This window comes from Salvelinus namaycush, unplaced genomic scaffold (genome assembly GCF_016432855.1).
Source record: "Salvelinus namaycush isolate Seneca unplaced genomic scaffold, SaNama_1.0 Scaffold269, whole genome shotgun sequence".
In the NCBI taxonomy this organism is placed as follows: Eukaryota; Metazoa; Chordata; class Actinopteri; order Salmoniformes; family Salmonidae; genus Salvelinus; species Salvelinus namaycush.
The window spans coordinates 135467-141133 of record NW_024059552.1 but is presented as its reverse complement, the minus strand read 5'-3'; the positions used below and the strand labels follow the sequence as shown (position 1 = coordinate 141133).

Genomic DNA, 5667 nt, shown 5'->3' with positions numbered 1-5667 from the left:
GTGGGGTCAATGAAATATATTGCTATTAAATTCAGGACTTGAATTAAAATTATTTGATTGAATTTCAAACTTGTGATAGTAAATATTGCATGCCTACAAGGAGTATGCCTATATAAGGCAAAGTCAAGTGGCCTTGAATATGATTGGTCTGACCTCTAGCACCCTATAAAACAATGTTGTGGTTTGTCTGTACAGCAGCAAAGAACACTCAAACAGGCAACTGCTACACAAGCAGGAAACAACCCAATCACCACCACACATTTGAGACAATGCTGAGAGTTGTGGGACATTTGTTGTGTAAGACAATTATTTTGTTACTACAATTAATAACTTACGAGTCAAATGTGTAATTACCTGTTTGTTTCTAGGTCTCTTTATATGCTGTCTAGGAGCTGATGGCTTGACTGAGACACTGGTGGAACTTGGACAGAATACAATCATAAACTGTTCTCTTAACATAGAAAGTGCATACTGGTACATACAGCACCAACCACAGCCTCCACTGGCCATACTCCGCTCTTTCACTAGTAGTAGTCCTGCTGCTTTTTATTACAATAATAATTATAGACAGAAATATTCATTAGAAACAGGAAATAGTTTGTTCATACAGAATGTAACAGTAGATGATTGTGGAGTGTTCTACTGTGCAAAGAAAGAAGACCAGAGTCTCCTATTTAGCAATGGCGCCAGACTCATGACCACTGGTAAGTGCACATTTCATTCAATTATGAATATGTATGGTGTACAGATATGTATGGTGTACATATGAGCTACCTTTTGGGTATGTTCCCAATAATGGAAAATACTGTTTTTCAGTTTTAGATGTGGTTGAGAATAACTCAGGACATTTTACATTGGCTGCTATTTATATTTTTTTCCACAGACTATCCAAACCAGACCTCCAACTACAGATCATCATGGGAGAACTGTCTTCTGTCCATTTACAGCGTTCTGAATGTTATTCTGATGGTTATGATCCTGGGTGAGTGAATGGAAATACTAGATATCAAAATGTAAAAGTTTGAAATCGTTTAACATTTTAATGTTGTTTGGTGAGTAGCCAATGTTGCGTGTGTAATGTTGATATTGACATATCCTATATTGTTGGTGTATATTTCAGTACATATCGTGGCCTTGGCATGTCAGAACAGAAACTGTCTTATAAAACTAAGACCACCTCAACATGCAGACCAGAGGTAAGAGACTTTTACACCACCTGAACAGTTGCAGCATTCTCCCTCACAAATTGATTAAACTTAACAGTATTAAATACTGAAAACCATCCAACATATCATGATGTAACTTTGACTGTAGGTATGGTCTTTTTAAAAGATGAATTGCATTGTTGTTTTGACAGAAATCAGTGAAACAGATCACAGCACCACCAAGAAGATTCCATCCCGAACTTGTATCAATAATTACAATTGCAGTATAATGCATGCTTCCACAAGCGCAAACTAACAACTTCTGCAATAGATATATTCTTAGAATCACTTCCTGTAGAATGATACAAGTCATGTGACGATGTTACAGTGAACAATGACTAAAATACTCTTGTGAATATGCCTGTATCCTATCACCCCTTTCTACCGCTAGTCAGTAATGAATAAATACGTGTTTCTTTATTTCCCCCTACTTTGACATTTATTTGTACTAAAATACATGCATGATGTAGGTCTACTGCAGTGTTTCCCAAACTTGGTACTCTGGACCCCAAAGGGTGCATGTTTTGGTTTTTGACCTAGCACTACACAGCTGATTCAAATAATCAACTAATTATCAATAGTTGATCATTTGAATCAGCTGTGCAGTGTTAGGGCAAAAACCAAAACATGCACCCCTTGGGGTCCTGAGTTTGGGAAACGCTGGACTAGTGTGTTATTGTATACATGAACGGTCAATCCATTAGTGTAACTATCTTCTAGTAAAATGTCATGATTACAGTAATCAGCTGCTTAACTTCCTTTTTGTTCTAAAGCTGTGACTTCTGTGGAAATGTTCGATGAAATTGCAGTGAAGATCACAGGAACAAAAGAAGCGTATGACTCATGGCCCACTCAGTTGAGGGTAAAGTAGAGCAGCAGTTGTCAGAAAGATATTACACAGTGGAAAGTAACACACCACACCACCACACAAACAGCTCATGTAAATGGTCACAGGCTGTGGTTGTATTACAGTATTTCTTCCAGTGATGTTTGTGAAATAATTAGTCTGGCAAGAGGTTGTCTGTTGCAATACACTTTCATAATAAATGATTTCCTAACAACATGGTCTTAAACTCAAAGAAAGACAGGCCTACCATGTAGATATGAACACTATTGGATGTGTAGAGTAAATCATGCAGAATGATTTAGCCGTAGCTTTTGGACCATTAACGCAATATTCACCAGGGTTGGGGTCAAATCCATTTAAATTCCAGTCAATCGAGGAAGTGCACTGAAATTCCTATTATCGTCTATGCTTTTCAATTAGGAAAATTTGGAATTGGAATTTGGTTTACTTTCTGAATTGCCTGGAATTAAAATGGAATTGACCCCCACCCTCATCTTAACAGAACTCCTCAAATGGTGCGTCCTTGATGACAATTCAGTAACCCAGTGTTATGGCAGGGTAAGGTGTGACACTGCCTGGTGCTATGGGGTCTACATAGTCTTAGAAACTGACCCTCGGCAACACAGTGACTAGAGTCTGGTTTCAACGATGGACCTTTTTGGCAAAGAGGAACTACGTATTTCCTCTATGCCAAAAGAGTCCTTCATTGAAACCACACCATTGTGTTGCCTAGGGATAGGTTTCAGACTTGTTTCTATGTATCAGGAAAATGGCTCCATCTATCTACAGGGACACTACTGGGCTTCTTCCAAATAACCCCTGTGTCATCTTCCCCTCAGTCACTGTCTTGGGTCTTTAGGGGTTCTCCCTTTCCACTGCTCTCCAGGGGCCATATTCATAAAGCATATCAGTGCTGATCTAGGATCAGGTCCTCCCTGTCCATGTGATCTTGTTCATTATCATCCAAAAGCTAAAACTGATCATAGGTCAGCACTAAGACACTTTATGAATAAGGGCCAGTTAGGCCACTTGTTTCAAGTTTTATTAGACTCGTGTACGGATACACTTAGTATACACTGTCCAACGAAATGATTACTTGCAGGTTCCTTCTCGACAATGCAAAACAATAAGAAATAAGAAAATACAAGAATAACAACATTAAGTAAATGGCTCAGTTGAATAGAATAAACATCGTAGCATAAGTATAATACAGGAAGGCACACTTTATAGTCCGATATTTACACGTGTTTTGGCGAAGGGGGGAGTGGGGGCAAGTGTTTATACAATGTTGATACGGTGTAATAACAGTGCCACTACACTGGGTAAGACTAAGGTGTTGCGCTCTTTTATTCGTGTGCCAAATCTTAATGAACACAACTGTCCAGACGGTGGCAGTAATGCACCATCACAGATGGTTTACACCATTACGGGCTCGCTTGAACCTGGTGTTGGGTTGTGACCGGTTTCCATTGCAAGGCGTCCATCTGTCTCGAAGTGCCAAACCGCATTACCACTACCATGCGCTTGATGTTGGTCCAGTGTCATCTCAGTATTTTAGGGAGCACCAGCTGATAAAAAGGGAATATTCCATTTTGATAGCGCTCACACATGTAGGCCTACATGTAACCAGTGCTAAATACATGGATAGCCTACAGGTCATTGTTCCTTCATTGGGTGTTGATTGGAAAGAATCAACAAGCGTCTGACACAAACCATTAGGATAATGACGCATGAATCTTAATGCGTAGGCCATTACAAATGCACTGACAAATAAGATACACAGCCTCGGCTTGGTATGTAAAAGAAACACACCCCGTTACCCCACCGTTTTTCTGGCGTGATTTATAAAGCCCATAGGCCTAAACCTACAGTACCTGAGGAGAAACAGCTTTAATGGAACTTGAGCAAGCGACCACAGGCCTGTGTGTCGAGCGCACTGCCAGTGCCATATAGTTCCAGACCTGTAGCCTATGTGCCATAAAAGGTCCAGAGGGCATGTTCACAAGAAATCTACAAATGCACTCACCGTCAATAGCAAGTTTGGCTTTGATGCTGAGTATTGCTGACAAGGGCTTTGCCAACTTTTTTTCCTCGCCCCTTTTTTCGACACTCACCCCCTTCGCGGATCGCGCCCATCTCATCATCTGTGTGTACATTCTCAGAATAAATTAAACATGTCCAATCTCCAGGTACTTCATTATAGTCAACAATTTAATCTAATAACATTTGACACGTTTGGATTTAACTTCATAGGCCAACTAATTGCAATGTTGCCTCATATTCGGTTGACAGTAATCCTTAGTTAGGCCTATGTGGCGGCAGAAAAAACGTTTTTTTTTTTTAGAAATTCCTTTAGAAAGGAACCGTTATCTATTCAGCAACCGTTTCCCCACTGCGTATCGATCGCATGTAATGCCTTTACTGTGTGTGCATTCATCGTGCTCATGTGAAACCCACCGCGGTGCAGAGCGCAATGAAGCGGCATAACCCCACGGGTTAGTTCCCATGGGACTGTAGGGGGAGAGTTGTCTGTCATTAATAACGGCAATCCAATTACGCGGACCCGGTTTGAGCTATTATGATGCTTCCGTTTGCACAGTTTTAAACGAAATGGGTAGTTTTTCTCATGATACCGCGCCAAGTATTGTATATCTCTCTAGTCTGTTTCCATTATATTCCATTCTATTCTATTCCTTAGATTTAGGATTGATTTGGGGTCAGGTGATCCTAGATCTGTGGTTATAGACCTGTGCAATAGATTATGCTATATACCTAAATATATGTTTTGCTGTCAGTGTTGGGTATGGCGTATTGTCCAGTCTATGTCCCAATGATATAGATAATGTTATAACATTTTCAATCCCAATTATACTGTATCATTTGTGTTGGTCCCGTGTGGCTCAGTTGGTAGAGCATGGCGCTTGCAACGCCAGGGTTGTGGGTTCAATTCCCACGGGGGGACCAGGGTTCAATTCCCACGGGGGAACCAGGATGAATATGTATGAACTTTCCAATTTGTAAGTCGCTCTGGATAAGAGCGTCTGCTAAATGACTTAAATGTAAATGTGTACTTCTACTTTGAAGAAAGCAACAAACAGAAGACTTCATACTCGAATTTACCCTACACTCTTAGAAAAAAAGGTTCTGGATCTATATAAAACCCTTTAGTAGGGTTCTTCGTCCTGAACCAAAATTGGGTAATATAGAACCATTGGGTTTCATATACTGTTCTATATGGAACCAATTTCGGGTTCTATATAGAACGATAAGAGGTACCATATATGAAGCAAGCATAGAACCCTTTTTGGTTCTATCCAGAACCTTTTTTTCTAAGAGTGTAGGGTAAATTCGAGAATGAAGTCTTCTGTTTGTTGCTTTCTTCAAAGTAGAAGTATACAAATGATACAGTATAATTGGGATAGAACATTTTATAATATTATATATCCCTGGAATGGGACATAGACTTGACAATATGCCATACCCAACACTGAGAGCAAAAAAATAAATGTAGGCATATAGCATAATCTATTGCCCAGGAAGAAAAAAAACGAATATGCACAGTAACCTATTTACCTTCAATATCTCGCTCGCTTGCTGGCGGACTCTTTCGCTCCC

At 39.9% G+C, this 5667-nt stretch overlaps 1 long non-coding RNA gene across 1 annotated transcript; it reads left to right on the top strand.

The window, feature by feature from the left end:
- The first annotated feature begins 207 nt into the window (after positions 1 to 207).
- LOC120039383 lies at positions 208 to 1430 on the top strand. The gene is made up of 5 exons (XR_005475390.1): positions 208 to 297; positions 369 to 704; positions 884 to 982; positions 1121 to 1196; positions 1358 to 1430. It is a non-coding gene; the product is annotated as an uncharacterized LOC120039383 (long non-coding RNA).
- The last annotated feature ends 4237 nt before the right edge of the window (positions 1431 to 5667 follow it).